This window comes from Lathamus discolor, chromosome 10 (genome assembly GCF_037157495.1).
Source record: "Lathamus discolor isolate bLatDis1 chromosome 10, bLatDis1.hap1, whole genome shotgun sequence".
In the NCBI taxonomy this organism is placed as follows: domain Eukaryota; kingdom Metazoa; phylum Chordata; class Aves; order Psittaciformes; family Psittacidae; genus Lathamus; species Lathamus discolor.
In genome coordinates this window covers 4,446,296-4,466,779 of record NC_088893.1, presented here as the reverse complement: position 1 = coordinate 4,466,779, position 20,484 = coordinate 4,446,296, and the positions used below count along the sequence as shown (strand labels likewise).

Below are 20,484 nucleotides of genomic sequence, written 5' to 3'. Positions count from 1 at the left end.
TACAGAAATCTAGGGGAGGAAAGAGTGCTTGTGAAAAAGCACACACGATAAAATGGGCTTTTTAAAGTGCAGTGAGAAACTAAGAAAATCAAGGTCTGGGTACAAACCCTTTTGCCTGAAGTACATGCATATATATACACACTACACAAATTGAAGTTACAATTCTGTCTTTTTTTTTTTTTTGTTTCAGAAGCAGCTTGACATTTGGAAGTCACTCCAAGCAGGTGGTTCATCTCTGCCTGTGGAAAACAGCACTGACTTCCCTGGAGTCCTTCTTTCCAAGCCAAGCACAGTGCTTGCCATGCAAGCTTCTTGTGGAGAAACTGGCTGAAGTTCCAGCACTTGTGATATTCCAGCCCTGGACTTCTCTTGAGGTAGTTTGTCACTCTTGCTAAAATATACTGGTAACACCATAGTTCTTACTGGGATGAAACTGAATTCTTTTTCAGATTCTCAAATAGATGTGAATATATACAAGGTCTAAAGCAAAAGGGTGCTACATCACATCCCTGAAAATTACACAGTCTCTGTCAAAAAAAACCCAACCAGAATCCAGCCAGTGTTCACAGTTTCACATCTCTTGGCTGTGAGAGTCCAGGAAATGCTCTAGTGGCATGTCTTAGCTTTCAGTATGTCTGCCCTTATCACAGGCTCTAAAGAAATATTCCACAGAGAAATGAATTCTGCTCAGTAGATAAGAACTTGATGATTTAACTTATGAAATACGCACTTGCTATCATGCTTCCAGCAGCTGTCAACACTTTAATGATGTCCTGCTTAACTGCCACCTTAGCCCTGTGTTCTCAGGATAATTGTGCTATAGAGAGGGGTTAGACAAACTCTTCCTTTCTTCTGCCATTGAAACTCAATTACAAGTTGCTTAACCATAACTAAGGACAGAGATGCTACTTGGCAAATACAAAGCTTCTAAGCATATACTGAACACAGTGACTGTACTCAGCTTGTAAAGCTGAAGTGGGGAAAGGACAGAAATGACCTTGCTCTTGTACATAGGCTAGTGGGAGATGAACACAGATTCCCCAGGAAGACACCCACCATCCAGAAAACCTGGCCTAGTCCAAAGGCAAGAGATTTACTTCTCATAAGTGTGTAAGCTCCATGGATATGTCAGCCTTAGCAGGGGTGATGACAGATGACAAAAATAGGAAGAAAAACTAAATAAAGCCATGTTTCCCTTTACTTTTGTGGCAATGATTTGTCAAAACGGTGTCCAGACTTGTAGCCTGGGAGTGTTTACATTGAATCAGTGGCTGCTCTTATGCCTCCCAGCTCCGATGACACGGAAGCATGCAGACGTTCAGTTGTAATTTAAAATAGTATGAGAGCATGTGTGAGCTTGAGCTGTCCCGAGTGAAAAAGGAAGGCAATGTCTATGTTAGCCGTGCTTCAGTGGCTTGATAGGACAGGGCAGAAATAAAATGAAGTAACACTGGTGAGAATATCAATTGAAAGAACTACAGCAGTAAGGAGAGAATAGCTCCATTCAGAGGTACTATGTCACAGAATTTCCAAAATGAAATCTCCTCAGGATTTTATTTTCAGGGAAAATTAGAAAAATGTATTCTTCACACCTCATCCTTTACATACTAGGTTTTCGCACAACTTTGAGTTAGTTCACTGATGCATTCATTGGTCTGAACCTGGTATATACTTTAACTAGACAAAGTATTCTCTTTCTTTTCATTGCAGTAATTATCTCAGACGATTGAAAATACTCTTTCCATTTCCTCTATCTTGTTATAAAATGGATCTAATAACATGTACCTACCTCATACTTATTTTTGGCATCCCAAGAATCTATCTGTCGTGGTTTAAACCCAACCACAAACCTCTTTTACTCACTCTCCCCCCCCCCCCCTTCTTGCCCTCCCCCTGCTTCTGGAGGGACGGAGAGGAGAATCGAAAAGAATGCAACTCCCACAGGTTGAGATAAGAACAGTTTAGTAACTAAGGTATAACACAAATCACTACTGCTACCACCAATAATAATAGTGCTAAAGGAAATAACAAGAGGAAAGAATACAACACCTCAACACCAGCCGACCGATAACTCGCCCCACTCCCCCCAGCCGAGCACCGACCGATACCTCCTCCAACCCTGCAGTCCCTCTACCCCCTCCGGGTCCCTCCAAGTTACATCCTGGGCATGACGTGCTGTGGTATGGAATACCTCTTTGGTCAGTTTGGGTCAGGTGTCCTGTCTCTGCTCCCTCCCAGCCTCCCCTCCTCCCTGGCAGAGCATGAGGCTCAGAAAGTCCTTGGCCAGACCAGACATTTGAGCAGCAACTGAAAACATCGGCGTTATCACCACTGCTCCAAGGCCAAAAGATCAAAACACAGCACTACTAGCTCCTAAGAAGGAGAAAAATGACGGCTGCTGCTCAAAACCAGGACATTGCCTCAACAAAATTAGGTTTAATGATTTGGCATCTGACAGGGTTTTTTTTTTTTTGACAAACTGTTTTTATCTTGGTGCAGGCATTATGAAGCAAAGCACCTCCCACCAGTATTCTTTAAATCAGTAATCTTGAACTACTTTTTGCTCCTTGTCCATTCTCAAGGTGTAGGTGTATTAATTTATGCAGCAGACACTGAGCTTTCAGAAAGCAGAAAGAGAGATTATATACTTCCACATTTTAATGAGCTATAACAACTGGTTCTAGTTCAGAAATATAAATGCTGGTGGAAGCAAGACTTAGATAAACGAGATCAAGCAAAATAGGGGAGCAGAGGTCATGCTTCATGACTCAGCTGTTTACCTTAACCAGTGGGGTTTTTTTTTAGGCACAAAAGTGCTGAAGCTTTCGAGCAAACAGCTAAACCCTTTCCCAATTAAATCATAATTAAAGTGAATGAAGCTCACCTACAGTTTTGAAGCTATCATTCTGCAGTTCAATGCAGGGAACAGCTATATAAAATGCATGTTTCAGCTGACAAAAAAAAAAAATAAAGTGAAGCAAGAAAAACTGTTCACAACAACCCCAAAACAATCAATCCAACCATAGCTTTCAACTCAAGCTTTTTTTTTTCTGCTTCAGAAACATGCCCAACCTGTTTTGACAATCTTACTGTATTTTCAGCCTAAAATATGGAAAAGTTTGGGGGTTTTTTTGAGGTTAAAAAAAGTTATCTGAACTCTTATGGAAATATTGCCTTGATTTGAAAACTCCAATGTGTATTGGTATCTGTCTGCTTTTGAAGAGATTTATACCCCTTCCAGTTATATTTTTAGTGATGTAAGTTAACAGCCAAACATGGCTGTTAACAGCCTGATTCTGTTAATGACTACCTGGCACCACTCTAATAGATGGAAAGCTATAAATGGCTTTTGGACACAGCTACCATTTAAAGAAGTGTGTTATAGCTGCCCTGTGAAGAAAAGCCCTGAGACTGTTATGATACAGAGCAATAAAATTAAGTACAGGCTTCAATAATTCAATTGTATTATTTGTAAATTTGTAGATGGCTGGGAGAATAATTTTTTTTAGGTTTCCATGATTCTTGAAGTTCCACTAATAAAAATATAAGTGATAGTTCTATTATTATCTTGTTTAAAATTCATCACACAGCAAAACACAGAGTAGGCAATATCATGGAATCAGCAGATCAACCATATGTGTCTGACTGCAGTATAATCAAAACAAACAGTCTGTAAATTGCCCTCAGGTGAAATCTGTTCATTTGGGCAAACCCACAAATGTTTATAAATACTCAGCACTGGGAAGTGCAGATTTAGTCTAAAAACTAAAAATCAATCATTTAATTAAAAGGGTAGAATCATAATAAAGATTATTCAAATTGGCTTTACCAAAGATCCTTTTGAAGTGCCTGCTCTTCTAAGCTACAGTGCTTTAGAAAAATACACCAAAGGAAGAAGTCCTGGCTCAGCTAACAATAACAAACTATCTATTGTCTTGAATGAATGCAGGGTTTTAATCCTGCTATTTAAACAGTAAGACAGGGAGTCTGCTGTTTTCTACTTACTGCAATTCATTTTTGCACACATGGTACAACAGGCACTACTCCAACCATCAGTAGCCTTTGTTCATAAATCCCACATAACAGGAGCCCTTTACTCCTCTCTGATTCCAATGCATGGTAATGCCTTGTTACTCTAGTTTTGAACTGGGTTTTAATTTGTATTTTATTTACTCTGATTTTTAGAATTCTCATTTCCTTTTTAATTCAATGAACTCTGATCGCTAAATCTGAGAATACTTTGGAAGCAGTAAGAAGGTAAGTGCCAAAAAAGATTGGATGTTGGAACAAGTCCAACATTTTCCCTTGCTCCCAGATGAAAAGCATTGGTGCTAAAGGCTGACATACTCTGTTTCTTGCAGCAGCCAGCAACAGAACCTGTATCAGTCCACTGATCCATGAGATCTAGACAAACTGTAAGAAAAAGAACTAGTCAATCACTAGATATAGGTGACTGAGAAACAACATTCTTTTCCAAACAGCCCAGCAATGTGATATGTCAGTTGGATCATGGACTGGGAACAATTTTTCCCCACTTTTCTTTTGAACAACTTGATTTTACCTGGGCACCTTCAGCACTCCAGCACACACACAGATGCCTGGTGAGATTTTGGAAGTTTTGAATGTAGACAGTAATTGCTTACTTCCACGAGTTCCTCCATGATCTGCCAAGCAGCTCTCCAGCTATTGCAACTAAAATACATTCAGAGGAGGGGGTAGGGTGCTTATCTAGCTTTCTCTGAGGATGCTCAGCAGCAGTATTCTGAGTTATTAAGCACCATGCTCCTTAACAGTACCACAAATATCATTACTTCTTTATAAAAGAAAACCCCCAAACCTCTCTTCACACTGGACTTTTTCAAGGACCTGACACAGTCTTTAAGGGAATCTTCCTTTGTACATAGCCCATACTCATGACCTGAATTAATTTAGCATAACGTGCACTTTGCACACTTGTACAAAGACAGCTAGGTTGGTTACTGTGGGTCGGGAATTAGAACAAGACAGATTTTTGGCTTATGGACTTTGTGAATCAAAGCAGCATGCTGGGGAAAAGCTGTCAGAGTTCTGAACATGGCTGTTCATTGTGTGGAATTTCTGTTGCTGTCTTGTTCTGTCTCAAAGCTAATCAACTGAAATCCATCTGAAATGAAGTGTAAACTGTGCATTGCACAAGCTTATCAGTGCTATTCTGAATCATACCAGCCAGAGAGAATTTAGCCAGTCTTGGTGGGGCCCAGAAACGTGCATCTCACATTGCATCTGAGAGTTATTAATGATTTTGTTTAAACTCTATATTAGCTTATGAGAATTTGGAGAAACACAAAGAAATTCCTGTACAGTTTTACATTTCCAAGTCTTTACCAGACCCCAGAAGTATACATTGGAAGCAAGCAAAACCTCCCTGAAGATTACTTACATCTACTAGCTTTACTGCAGATAGATACACTTTGATCACCCTCCATTCTTCACAGATCATGACAGAGGTAATTGTTTCCTGACAGCCCAAAAAGGACTGTACCAGATTAGTTTTGCTATGGGGCTAGACTAAAGTATGAATACGTAAAATGTACAAGTAATTGGAAGGAAAGAGGGTAACTACAAGTAGCACATCCAGCAAGAACACATTTGTGCCCAAGGCACCTACAGCAATCAGGTGTCTCAACTCCCAGTCCAATTACTTCTGTAGAAGGCCATTTCATGAGCAACCATGGCTTTTCCAACCCCATATTTATCTTATTGTAGAAGGCCATTTCATGAGCAACCATGGCTTTTCCAACCCCATATTTATCTTATTTACAAGGCTTTCTCTGGCTGCTAACTTTAAGATGGAATGATCCTCCTAGTTAATTATCAACTAGGAGGAAATGACTGTCCAAGTTTACTTCAACACACACAAACGAACTGTTACTGGAATAATAAAACACCTCCTTTCACTCCTTAGTATTATATTAATGAGCACTGCACCTTACCTATAAAATTAAAAGGGAAACAATGCTTTCTTCTGCATTATTCTCCCATTTAGACAAGCTTAGTCTTTCAGGATGTGCTTATTGGTATTATATGCTGTTCCTACTCTGTTATGCTATCAATTCCAGTGTCCCACAGTACTGATTCTCATTGCACATGTAACATCCAGGTGGTCCAGTCTAGAACAAGGCTATAAAGGCAGCCATTTACCAAGCAACTCTCATTCTGAAAGATCAGAAATACTTTCAGTTGAAGAAGTGAGTCAATAGTAATGTGGTAAATTGAAAATTGACTGTTACCATTTTCAAAACCAAAAGCAGAGACTATTGTATCTTGCTAATTTTAGACACTTGGACTTTGAAATGTCTGACCAATTTCAACCATCATTCTCCATCCCTTCCTGGAACTCAGGAATTTAAAAGCTTTCCCTATCCCCCTGAGTGGAGCAGGTGAGATCTGTGGAAACAGCAATTTCAGCAGGTAAAAGGAGACGACTCATAATTGATCTTCCAGACTTTACAATCTGTACATGCTTATGTGAGCATCACATTCCCCAACAATGACAAGTGCCTCCTGACTTCCTTCATAACACAGACTATGGAACTTGGTCCCCTAACCAAGTTCTTTGTGGTTGAGTAACAGAAAACCCATCTTACCCCTTGGAAACTGGTCATGTTCTAGAAGCATAGAATCACAGAATAGTTAGGGTTGGAAAGGACCTTAAGATCATCCAGTTCCAACCCCCTGCCATGGGCAGGGACACCTCACACTAAACCATGTCACCCACGGCTCTGTCCAACCTGGCCTTGAACACTGCCTGGGATGGAGCATTCACAACTTCCCTGGGCAACCCATTCCAGTGCCTCACCACCCTTACAGGAAAGAACTTCTTCCTTATATCCAAACTAAACTTCCCCTGTTTAAGTTTTAACCTTTTAACCTGTTACCCTTTGTCGTACCACTACAGTCGTTAATGAATAGTCCATCCCCAGCATCCATATAGTCCCCCTTCAGATACTGGAAACTGCTCTGAGGTAAACCCAGGACAGGTCTCCACTCAGCCTTCTCTTCTCCAGACTGAACAGCCCCAACTTTCTCAGCCTATCTTCATACTAGAGGTGCTCCAGTCCCCTGATCATCCTTGTGGCCCTTCTCTGGACTTGTTCCAACAGTTCCATGTCCTTTTTATGCTGAGGACACCAGAACTGCACACAATGCTCCAGGTGAGGTCTCACAAGAGCAGAGTAGAGGGGCAGGATCACCTCCTTCAACCTGCTGGTCACACTGCTTTTGATGCTGCCCAGGATACGGTTGGCTTTCTGGGCTGCGAGTGCACACTGAAGCCGGCTCATGTTCATTTTCTCATTGACCAGCACCCCCAAGTCCTTCTCCACAAGGCTGCTCTGAATCTCTTCTCTGTCCAACCTGTAGCTGTGCCTGGGATTGCTCTGACCCAGGTGTAGGACCTTGCACTTGGCATGATAGAGGTGGGCTCCAACTCAGAAATTCTTGGGCAAACTGCTTTCATGAGCATTGCTGTTGGCTGCTCTGAAAGTCAATTATAATATGCTATATGAGAAAAGAAATGGCTGATATGTTTTTGGTTTTATCCTATTTTTGTCACTTCTATTTTTAAAATCAATTAAAGCTGTTGAGATTCATCAAAGAGGCAATAAGATGACAGACTCTGTAGCAGCAGGAGAAGACTGACAGAATACTTACCTCTCCTGCAGCTGTGCAATCAACTTGAAGACAGACTAAAACAACAGCCACAGGAGCTAGGGAAAACTTTACTGATGCAATGGGAAAAGAGCTCAGTAAGTTTTAGATCCTGCAAAATAGGCCAGCTTGAAGAGAGGAAGGATCATTTGTTTCATTTTTGGTTCTAAAGGGAGTGTGCAAGCCTCAGTAGGCCCAGTTCTTATCAGACATCTGTGCTACTGTCTCACTAGTTTTAGGGATTATTTAAAACATTGTTCTCCCATGGTTTTCCTTAAGCTTTACAAATCCTTTCATGCCTTTCCATGTTTTATGAGCCTCCTGGTTTCAGCTGGGATAGAGCTAATTTTCTCCGTAGTAGCTGGTGCAGTGTTGTGTTTTGGATGTTTAAGATGAAAACAATGCTGGTAACACACCAATGGTTCAGTAATTGCTCAGTAGCACTTGCCCTGATCAAGGACTGCTCAGACTCTCATGCTGTGCTAGTGAGGAGGGCAAGAAGCCAGGAGGGAGCAGACAGGACACCTGACCCAAACTGGCCAAAGGGATGGATATTCCATCCTGTAGATGCTCAGTACAGAAACTGGGCTGAGTTACTCAGAAGGGATCAATCACTGCTCAGGGATGGGATGGGGATTGATAAGTGGGTGGTGAGCAACTGTATCATGCATCACTTGTCTTTCTTGGGTTTGACTCCTCTCTTTCATTACAGTTATTACTATATTGTAATTTATTTTTGCTATTAAATTGTTCTTACCTCAATCATAGGTTTTACTTTTCTGACTCTCCCCCTTCCACTGGAGGGGAAGTGAGCAAGTGCATAGTACTTGCCAGGTGGGGTTAAAACACCACAATGAGTCTACTTTGAAACCCTGGAGTTGGTCACACAGCTGCTTAACAAACTAATCTGTTTTCCCAATTTGGCATTCTAATGTCGATGAAGAGCATTTAAGTTTATTTTCTCTTTCAGCTTCTTATGGCTTCTAAAATTGTGTACGCAGCCCTTAGGCCACAATTTCAGTATTGTCACCACTACATAATAGCACAGATGCATTCCCAGACACCCAGAGAGGTAGAAATAACTGTAATATGGTTTTGATTACCCCTTGCTCTCACACCTAACAGGATTAAGGAAAGGTTGATGGTTTATGGAGCCATCAGATGCAAAGAAAAATAGTGCTTTTCAAAATTCAGCCCCAGTAGGCAAAGCTTGTGAATCACCAAGTTTCAAAATTCAAAAAGTCAAATGGAAAAATACAAACAAAAAAATCCCACCACTCAATATTTGCTTTGTTCTTTCCTGTTAGCTAAAATACCCATCATATTATTTTTATGAGTGACTATACAATGACATATCAAATGCTTTGCCTTGGTCTTGATGACTCCTACTATCTATACTGAGCCTGAGGCCTCATACTGTAAGGAATGTACTTGAACAGTACATGCACTTACTATAAATTATATAGCAACTTCACTCTAATCTGTGCCAAGCCAGCCAGACATCTGCTATCTTTTTGTTAAAAGATGTAGGGAATACATTAAAATGTCAATACTTCCACCACAAAGCCAAGTTAGTTTGTATCTATAAGAATTCGTGGTCATGGTCTTCCTAATTCAGTAACCAAGTTCTCAGGTCAGTTGAACTAAGCAGGTGGGTTGAGACCTGAAAGTTGCTACAAAACATGAAAATATTAATGAGACATGAACTTCCGGAGTAAATACCAAACACATTTAACTGGCAAAGATAGACTTGCAATAACATGTTGTCCAAAGGAACAGAAGGTGAGACTGCTGTGGGGAAGCCCTGTGTTAGATATAGCAAACTAACTGGATGTCAAGCATAAAAAAATTGCTGGCTGTATATTTAAAGAGCACTTTCAGTGGAAATCAAGCTATTAAAATACCATCCTCCAAAGGCAAGAGAGAAGAAGTGTAAAACCAGAGAAACTCCTGCTTTTTCATGATCCTGACATATTTTTGAGCAATGGAGTTAGTCATGATACACAGGATAAAGATTTTTCTCCCAGAAAGGAATGATCCTAAGGAAGACTAATACAAGATGTTATATAAATACTTGTACAAAAGGATTGTAAGTCTCTTACGTGGTCTTGAAAAGCTCTTGAATTTTTTCCCGGCTGAATGCTCCCCCCCTTCTGTAAATTCATGAAGAAGGATACTCATTTGTTCTTGAGTCTGTGTGCGTCCATGCCAAATTAACCCTGTGCATTTAGCCATAAAATGTTTCATTTACCCTGTTATTTATGGGTGTTTCTTGAGAGCATTTTAAACAGCCTGTTGTATTTTAATTTGCTTACATACATATTTGTGCAGGGTAAAACATACTGGTCTCAAACTGGTTTGGTTTGACAATGGCTTTTGTTGCCTTTAAGCCAACCATATTCACCAAACAGAACCTTCTATGGCAAGTCGCTCCCAAATGCATTCTTTTATTTCAACAGTAAATATACCTTTTACCTCAAACCTGATATTAAGTGCTTTGAAAGTCAGAGAATGCATTTTTAATTTCAGAATGAAATAATAATTATATGTCAATAGCACCTACAAGCACCATCCACTTTTTTGTATGGGTACAAAGGAAAACCTGGCAACTTTACCTCTGGAGTTTTTGCCTCTGCAGCCTGAGCCCTACTGGAGCCCCCTCACATGTGCCAACCCAAGGGCTGTGACTGTTCCATTAAAATGGGTCAACTCTACTGTGGTGATACTTCAACTAATTTGTCAGAGCTGTGCCCCACCATTATATATTGCAGTTTCTGGATTTGATTTTCATTCTAGACACTTTAAAGAATAGGTTGAGATCTAAATGTATTTGGGTGTGAAGTAGGCAGAGAAATTGCAATCTGTCAATTCATTCAGTGTTTCACCCAAAATTAATATAGTGTTTCCTTCCACACTGTGGTTTAGAACATTCTGTGTTTACACGCATCCTAATTTGATTGGCACTTGCAGATTATCCTGTCACCCTCCTGTAAGAATCTAGAGCAGAACTCCAATTCTGATGTCCTCAGGCAGATGTCCTGGGTAGGCAATCCACCCACCAGTGAATGTGATCCTTCCTGCTTACTGCCCTGAAGTTTACTGAAATACAGAAAACTTGTGTCTTTTGGGATGTTATAAAGCATGTTCTTTCAAACATAAAGGGACCAGATGGCACAAATAAAGACAAGTGGGTAAGCTTTGCACTTCATAATGTAGTCAGGTGCTTCCTTTAAAATGAGCTCTTACATGTCATGCCGGGGCTTCAACAATTTGAATTATAATTCAAGTGGGTAAGACTCTGATTCTGTTCCCTGCTGACTTTCAATGCACAACTATTTTCTGAAGCAGCACACTGAAGATACTAGTTGTGTTTTCAGATGACGCAGCAGGGCAGATAACTACCATCTTCTCAAACTCAATGGCAGTCTAAAGTTTCAGATGAAGAACACTCTGCCTTTTCAGAAGCAGAACCAAGTTGCACCTTGCTTCAACACCAGAACGCAAACGCCTTTAAACAACACGTGGCACATGAAGCTATTTTCCACATTAAGATATAACTATATTGAGTGCTGTAGGCCTCATACTATCATTCACTTTATCAGCTATATATGCTTATGCAGGCGAAAGGATTTGTCAAGCCTGTCCAAACTCTGCCACTTGTTTAACCTATGTATGAATTTATAATCTACCGCTGTTTTCAAAGTGTCATGCATGAGAGCACATCACGAAGGAGTGAGAGAAAAAAATATGAAGGCTTTTCAGCAGCTCTCTGAAGATTTCTAAAATGATAATTACTTCCTTTGTTCCGTTTCCCACTTGGCTCTTCGAAAGGCTCAATCATACAGCAGAGCTGAGGGGGAGGATGTTTCAGGATGCAAAGTACTCTTATTTCCAAAAACCCATTGCTCATTCTGGGAGTATCATGATACTGTAGTCAAAAGCTTTCAAGAACCATTAAAGAACTAGTATTGTAAACCTCCAGGGGGTTGTCTAGAAAGAACTGATCTGCAGACAAAGAAGCAGTTTTGGAATGCTGTATCTTTTCATTTTAAGTGCCTCACCTTTATCTGCTTTGTCACCAAAGAAAGTAAAGTTAAGTGTAGCAGTTGTGATAACAGCTGGTCTATACATACTCTGCTGCACACTGCCAAATCACACTGACCACAGGTACTGAGCAATTCCCACATTTAGCTCCTATTAGCCAATTCGCTAATATTATTCAGCTGGGAAGACATGATTAAAGAAAAAATTTCCCAGAGCTGTGTGCAATAGCAAACAAACTAGTAAAAGTGGGATTATTAGAATAAGAAATATTAACAACTGTAGTTAATAAAAAGGGGAAAAACCTAAGACCCTCTGAAGCTTTCAGAAGCATGTACAGAGGCTGTAGGACTAGATATGGAAAGGACAACTGAGCCTGAGATATTTTACGCTAGGAACATTGTAGTCTTATGAGCAGGTTCTCTGACCATTTTGGAAAGTTGTATCAGTTTTACTGGGATGTAGCTCAGACAGGCAAGCACAGAATGCAAAATCAGGTTTCCTTTTTTCCCCGGAAACTAACATTTTGTTTTCAAAAGGTAACAGCAGATTTTCTTATCTTAAGAAAGCCAAACATGCTGTAGCAAGATGATAATATTCATGTTGGTTAAGCACGTCTGTTTCTGGGGTGATTAAAAGCAAAGACGGTGCTGGGAAGTAGGGAAGTAACTGCTGTTTTGTACTTTGGTAGACTCCTCTGCAGGAAGGAATTACACATCTTCACATAATGGTGTAGCAGAAACAGCAGGAAGAAGTCTAAATGTGGGAAAATGCACCTTTCTTAGGCAAAGGCATAGAAAGCGACTGACGTAGTTTTGAAGTTTGAGACCCTCAGGAAGATGACATACAGCACACAGTGCCACTCACCCTTAGGAGTGAAAGGAGAACATCTCAAAGCAAAGTGGCAGCTGCAGAGACAATGTGGGAACAAGCACAGGGACTGCTGCTATTCAAGACCTGCAGTATACCAGGAATTAAACATCCCATAAAAATATATTTAAGCACATCGGGGAACTGGTTCTGCAGCCAGCTCCTCTTCCCAACCAGGAGAATGGTTTCTGCCAATAGCTTGGATCAGCATTCTAATGGGGAGCTGCCTGGAAGCTCCCTCCCTAACTTTGTAGGAATACAAGACTAAGAATAGTCTTCCTGAGTACTAACTGCTTAACTGGTCCCATAAATAGAACTGAGTGTAAGGACTGACCCCATAGATCAAACAAAACACTCAGTTTTATTTGATTTATCCACTCCAGATACATCCATTAGTCAGAAATATACAGCTACTGAAGAGCCTGTTACCCACAGACACCTCCAGGAAAGCACATATCTGCATGTATTGTAAGAGACATCACTGCAGGGGAAGCAATTTATTGGATCATAGGATTGCTCATACATCTATAAGCACATAGCAAATTTATGAGTGAAAGAAATATACTTAGAGCCAATCTAGCACAGTAATACATACTCATGCTGCTGATCTCTTTTAAAGAAGTGGAATTAAGTATAGCCCGTACGGATTTCAAACAAAATCTCCACTTCATTCTCAGCTGATCAATATGTTCACTTGTTCTTGGATTAGTTAGGTTAGTATAACTGCCCTAAGGCCTGTGCAGGAAAATCAACTCATCAACGTGTTATTAAGTTCAAATGAGTGCTCTAAGCACTGGCAACAAAAAAGTCATACCACCACAGCTCCAAAGAGAGTTCTGAAGCAGAAATAAGTGAAATTGCAACAAAAAACCCCCCTAAAAATACTAAAGCTTCTTTTTTGTAAGATGGGCAATAAGATCTCTTAGTGCCTTATTTGCATCATTTAATGTTATTTCTCCAAGCTAAACTGGTCCCTCAACTCCCCTGAAAGTCCATATAAAGAATTGCACATTTCTAGAAAACAAACGAACCCAGCTACCATCAGATGATTGCATTCTAGACAAGGACTATTGAGTAAAGAAGGAAACAAATAGGAGATGCCTTTCTCTCCATTTGCTAGATTAGGTAAAACAGATGACTAAAGACAGGCAAGCTAAAACTAGCCCATCTTGATTCATTATTGGGTATGATTATTCCAACAGTAATTCACCCAGTGGAATTCTTATTTACTGTGATGCACATACCCCAGGCCAGTACAGGTAGAGCATAATGAAGAGATTGATACATTCCTCTTTAAAACATATTTCAAGCACATACCTACCTGCACAGATGAACAACAATGCTATTCACAATCCTTACAAATGCTGTTCCCATCTTCCAAAAGAGCAGTCCCTGTTGGGTTGATCTCATACTGACTAGGGAAACAAGTCAGACTTCAGTTGCTTTTTTTTCTTCCTTTCCTGAAGAGAGGGTGGGCAGCCATTGATTATTACTGCCTCTGGACTCTCTTCTAAACTTTAGTTCTACTATGAAAGATTAATTCTGAAGATTTCATAACCTTTTCATCCATTTTTGCCTAAGCAAGTCATTCCCTTGGCTTTCCTTCATAAATTTTCATCCCTTGCTCCTTCAAACAGTGCCTTCTTTACTGGAGTACAACACCGTTTCTCTCCACTCCTTCCAGCTTTCCCTCCATAATGGGGTTCTTTCTTGATCATAATGATAGGAACTGGTTAACAAACAACTGAGTTTTGCACTGTGATCCAAAACATTCATTTGCCCAATCTCTCTTCTTCTGCTTCCTTCTTCACTCAGCAGGTCCAAGCTGAGATTTTATCTGTGCCTCATAAGGAAAAACCATTACTGCTGTAGAATGCAGGTAAACATTACAACTACACACCTGTCGTAGTTTAAACCAATCCACACACCCCAAAGCATTGTGGGGCTGCATGCATAATTTTAAGGGAAAAGGGATTTTATCTACCACTGATGTCTATTGATAGCAGTGGGACGTAATCCTTTTTACTATGATATTACAGGCCAGAGACAGCCATAAATCAGCCAGGTAGGCTGACTTTAATATGTTTCTTTCAGAAAACCTTTGAAATTAAGTGTTTTATAATCGACTTCAAAAGTGGATCATACCTTCAACTAGGAGCAATTAAAACACTCACCTGTGATAACAGGGATTTCATGCAAAGTAAAAGACACAATGTACTGGATAGCATGAGTTTAGCTAATGCTAAGTAGTTCCTGGAAAAAGAACTATATTACGTTTCCTCTATATTTCTTTTAAATAAAAATAATGGCTCCTTTTCTTTACCTTTCCCTGTTCCAATAAAAGCATAGTTTGAACAAATTTGTCACCATTTCCAAGTGGAATTTCAGTTATTAAAGGACAAATGTATACAGGCTCAGACCAATTCTGAACTGATGGTTCTCAGGCCTTTCTATTGATTTTTGTAAGAAGCAAGACAAAGACACCATTACCCAGTATCCAAAGCCATACACCCACGGAGCTCCATTTTGTTATCAGCATTTTCAGTTTTAAAATTGCTGAAACTAAACTGAACATACAGTGATAAGAACTGCTTGGAACAAATAAGTTACAAATGTCACTAATAGTAGTCATGGTACACTGACTGTTTACCTAGTGCAAGACGGTAGTGGTAAGGAAATAAAAGAATGAACATTGTATGATTGCTTTTATTTCCATTTGGAATAATGAAGGCCTTTTTACTGGATTCATCACAAGATAAAACATCTCCCATTTATAGCTTCCAGAACCTGGAACATTCCAGGTGTCCCAGAGATGTTTAGTGGGAGGACAAAAGGGCCAGGTAAGATTCATGATACCATGGTGGTAATATGCAGCTTATTTGTATCCTTTTAAGGGAATTCAGTATTATAATCCAAGAAAACTCATTTAAACCTGTTACAACTTGTCACAGTGTGGAGCCTGAAATCTAGGCTAGATGCAAAGACAGTCACAACATGGGGAAAACACCCAAACAGTGTATTTTAAATGGCTTCAGTCCTTGAGACTGCCAAGCAACTCTGAAGTATTACTAGCTTTATATTCTTGTACTTCCATTAAAGCACCCAAAGCAAATACTTCCCTTTCCTTTACTGGAAGCGTAGACTAGTAATTTCCATTAGCTAAGACATACCTGCTGAGTCTATCCTGTTATTGTCTTGCTGGGATTATAATTAGGAGTGAGTGAATTTGACAAGAAAATGCTCATTACTTGTTACAAATTCAATTGATTTCAGTATTTCACTTGCAAATTTCCACTGCTTTAGTTTATGGACAACATGCTGTTACAGCAGACACAGTATCTTACTCCTGAATAATGTGTTAAGATCGCTGTGCGCTTACACCCATATCAATCACTTAAAATTAGATACACGAGTCTCAAGTCTTCTAAAACATCTGACTTGTAAAAGAAGAAAAACTAGGAGTCCTTTTTTTCCCTTTTCCCACTCTCAGTAGAGCAGCTTATTTGTCTTACTGTAGTCCTCCTTAGAGAATCCCTACTGCAGGTCTGCTTCCAGCCTTGTGGCATCATAAATAACCCTTGCTGAGGACACACTGGCTATGCTTATTCTGAAAAAAATGGTGCAGTGATTAAAAAAGCAGCATCATGCCCAAGTATGTGTGTATTAAGGAGCAAAGCCTCCACAAAGGCTGATTCTTTTACATGTGGCATCTTGAAGCACAAACCCAATTTCAAGCATCTTCTTCGTAGATGCAGTTTTGCCTGTTTACAGACAGATAACTGCAGTAATCAAACGGGCAACCTTTAAGTTTTGTTCAAGCTGATCTGTTAGTACAATACATAGTACAACCCTTCAGAGACCGTTTTCTTTGCTACAAGAAGGTCAATATTTATTTAAAATGAAAAACTGTGAGACATTCAATATGCTCCCCACAGGCTACACTGGTAACAGATACTGTGTTACTTCTACTGTTATGAGACAAAGTAGGATCAGCATACAAGTCAAAAACTAGAAAGAAGTCCTGTAAAATCATGCAGCTCCCTCTTAGAACACAATAAATGGGACAGGATTCCGTAAATGCTTTGCCCATCTTAATTTGCAAAGAAAAATTGCAAAGCTTCAACTGTTTCCACCAGGGAAATATTTCAGCCATTTAAAAAGTGACAGAAAAACATAGACCTTAAAAGTCAAGACTAGCTGACATATGGTCACTTTTTTTGACTACATATTTGATAGATTAGGCAATTTGCAATGGCAGATCTACTGCTGGGAAATATTCTAAATTCTTCTTTTATACTGCCTGTTGTTTGTAACAAAATACGGACATTGCTTCTCAGTTCAAATGAGGCTTGGCATTTGCTCCAGTCGTAAATCACGAACCTAAGCACTGTTAGTCATCTCTTCTATAGTTTTTAGGGATTTTTCTGGTTCCTTTTTTTTCTCCCCCCAAACTCACTTCAAATTGTGCCTCCTGTCATCATCCAGATGAGTTTTGAATAACATAATAATATTCCAATTTCTCAAGTGGCATGACAGAGTAAAAGTAAACTGTGCAAAGGACCAAGGCTTACTAATCATCTCTGGTTTTAGAAGCAGATTAAGTGCTAGCAGTATATAATGCCTAATCTTTACTATCAGAGACATCACTTTAAGTTAGGAAAAGCTTTGGCTTATCGCAATAGATTTATGAGTAACCAAAGATGGAGTGAGTATACATTTGTGTAACTTCTCCATGAGTGACAGATTACAGGGTTTGCATTTCAGAGATATTTAGTGACTGTTCATAGTTTGCTTCACTATTCTGAACATCTTAATTAAAATGATCATGTTGTAAAACATCCCATAGCTTTTAACAGCTTCAGTTAATACCTACTAGCAAAAGAGACACCGTAATAACTGATAAAAACTTTGAACAGTGGCATTATCCAGTTTTCAGTATTTAAAGCCTGAGGTGAGTTTTGTCTGGTGGGTTTGGTTTTTGTGGGAGTTATTTTTCCTGTTCCAAACACTCCTTAGAAGACATTTTCAGTCTGAAGTCCACCATACTCTGTGTTACTCATAAGACTTTAATCCAGCAAATAGGAAGCTACATAAATGAGTTTTTACCTGTTTAAGTACACACTAAGTTTGCTTAAGATCCTGTTGTTTGAGATCTTTGAATTCTCATCTCTACTACAAAGGTCATAGATTATTTTTTTAATGAAAATCTAAGCATTCTAAACTCTAGACCTTTAAAGCAGAAAAATGAGTATTGTAAGGTTCATGATAAAATAAGAAACCTCACCATACAGTTTTCACTTCAGGATACAAACCTGTACACACTGAAAGAGTTTAACCATGATTTACAGTATTAAGAGGGGAGAATGGCAAATAGACTTCCTGCATAGGATTTATGAAAGCTTCCAAGTTAGGAGCACAAATCCCACTGTTTTACATTTGAAATCACAGTGGGAGGTTCTTACATGCAAAAATTGAACTCCTGATACAACATGAACAGACATAATTCAGGGAATTAATAGTCACAGCCTACACTTGCAACAAATACATATTTATATGTTAGTGTTCCAAAATAATGAGTAGTAATGGAGCATTCTGTACATGTTCTTTCTGCTGATTATCAACCAGAGCCACCAAAATCCCAGCTGTCTCTGTGAGAGACCCTGTTTCTTGTGACTTAACAACAGTATTTTAATTCCATGATTAAGACCGTCTATCCAGCAGACCATAATAAGCCTGTGAAGCCATTCCTCTTTCTTCTGACAAATGAACACAGCACAGCTAAAGCAGCAAAGAAAGGGAAAGGGCTCACAAAGGTCACCATCCTTCTGAACTAAAGGAAGAATCAAGCAGTGACCAACTCCCAACAGTCTGATTTCCAGTGCAATCCATGGTGTACTACCAGAGCTGTGCTTACTGCTGGAGTTGTGACCAATCAGCCCTGTCCAACCTTGGCAACCACTGGGGCTCAAAAACATTCAAAATAGAGCCTCAGCTTCTAAGCATCTTTAATAAGCCAGTTCCTGCCACCACTGAACTCTTCAGAACATGAGAATTCCTCACTTCATGGACCCAGCTTGGAAATTTTGGGACCAAATCGCTCTCTCCATACTTGCCACGTAGTATAAGAGTCCCATTTAACTCACAAAGGACACATCAAGACGAGTACACACAGACATTTCATAAGGAAGTCTGATCTCCAAAGGTGGCTAATACAAGGCATTAGCACTACCCTTTCTTTCATATGTTAAACCCCCCTGTGTAGTTTCCACTGGCATTGAAGTAGTGCCTAGAACACAAATATGCCCTCATTACAGGGAGAACTGCATTCCAAAGTGGATAGTTAACTATTTTATTTGCCTATACTTCCAAGGAGACTTAACCTTTACACAGAGCAAGTGAATGATGAACAACATCATTACACTTGTTGCAGAAATGACCATGTGTTATGTAAATGAGAAGAATGTTCAGCTGCATGAAAATAACCTTCCCCCGGAGAGGATTCCATTAAAGTTTAATGTTTGTTCTATACTTTCTTTTGAATACAGATCATTTGTTTGCAACACCTTGGTCCCATAGAATCATCTGGTTTTCCCTTTAATGTCAAGGCTTTGCTAACACTGCACTCCATCCTCATTATCAGGCTTACCACATTAAGCTGTTGTTCATAAGCTTCCAACAGTGGGAAATCTAATTCAATTTCCTAACATATTTTCCTTTTCAGAATTGTTCTTTTGTGAAGGGTGAAGTTAAATTTAGACGAATTGTGTCACTTGCAACTGCTTTTAAATACAGCTCATTGGGAGCTACCTATAAACAGGTTTGAAATACTTCTCAAGTGGGCCTGTCTTACTGCATTCAGCCTAACAAAGGCTGTTGGTTCCAAGTCATCTGACTTGACACTGAATTCATGTCCACTCAAAGCAAGCTTATTCACAGATCACAACAGAGGGCAAAATCAGAATAGGGCTCAAATGGGGGAAGAGAATTCTTCTCCCTCAAGCCAAAGAAGACAATCATGGTTATATAAAATTGGTTCTAAGTCATCTTTAAACTCCCTCTCGACTAGTTGCTCTCAGCATACCAGCATCTTCACACAACTCAAAACAGCCACGGTTACTTGTGCTCTCATGAGTATATTGCCAGGTGCTGGAGTAGCAAACAGATGCACAGCAACACCTTGCCCACACAAGAGATCCCTTCTTACTAAGGATAAGTAACAGCAAAATGGTTTTCTGGCTAAATATGCATTGGATGCTACCACAGTGCAGGAAATACCTGGGTTAATAACTGAATAACACCTCTGCACTGCAAAACTGCAAATTTCCAAGGTTGTTCAGATTTATGCCAAGTGATGAGTAATTCTGGAGGACAGTTAATGCACTGAACTGGAATTCAGAGCACCCGGACTAAAGATGCTGCTTTGCTATATGCTTTGCATGTGACCTTGGTGATATTCTATGCTACACAGGCTCTTATGCCATGCTCATCCCTCTAACATGAAAGTACCTCCCAGCCCATCCGCACCTGCACATTTGCATTAGCAAAAGGGAAAGTTTAAAGGAACAGATCTTTGACCCACACAAGAAGATTGTGGCTATGACTGTCAGCCACGCCTAGAGAATTAAGTTGTTCTGGAAAGGTTTTCAGTCCCTCATTTGGAAAGTGTCAATTAGCCCTCTTTTTCTTCTCAGCTCACCTAGTCATACATATCCCAGGGTCTCTAAAAGGATCTAGCACTGTGTGCTTTGTCTCACAACACTTTGCACTAGGCAGCTGTGAGGAATGCACCCTGGAGCAGCAGTGCTTCATAGACATGCATGGTACTTGAGCTGTAAGTAAGGCTGAAATACCTAAATATTAAGAAGTGGCTTTACAGATCTTGGG

The 20,484-nt window shown here is 39.7% G+C and overlaps 1 protein-coding gene across 1 annotated transcript in view; it reads right to left on the bottom strand.

Moving 5' to 3' along the window:
• KCNIP1 (potassium voltage-gated channel interacting protein 1) overlaps positions 1-14,463 on the bottom strand; it is a 431,381-nt gene extending 416,918 nt beyond the window's left edge. Inside the window, exon 1 of the mRNA XM_065690150.1 lies at positions 13,922-14,463. The gene's annotated coding sequence lies outside the window, so the exon portion shown is untranslated. The remainder of the gene's footprint in view (positions 1-13,921) is intronic.
• Between the last annotated feature and the right edge of the window lie 6,021 nt (positions 14,464-20,484).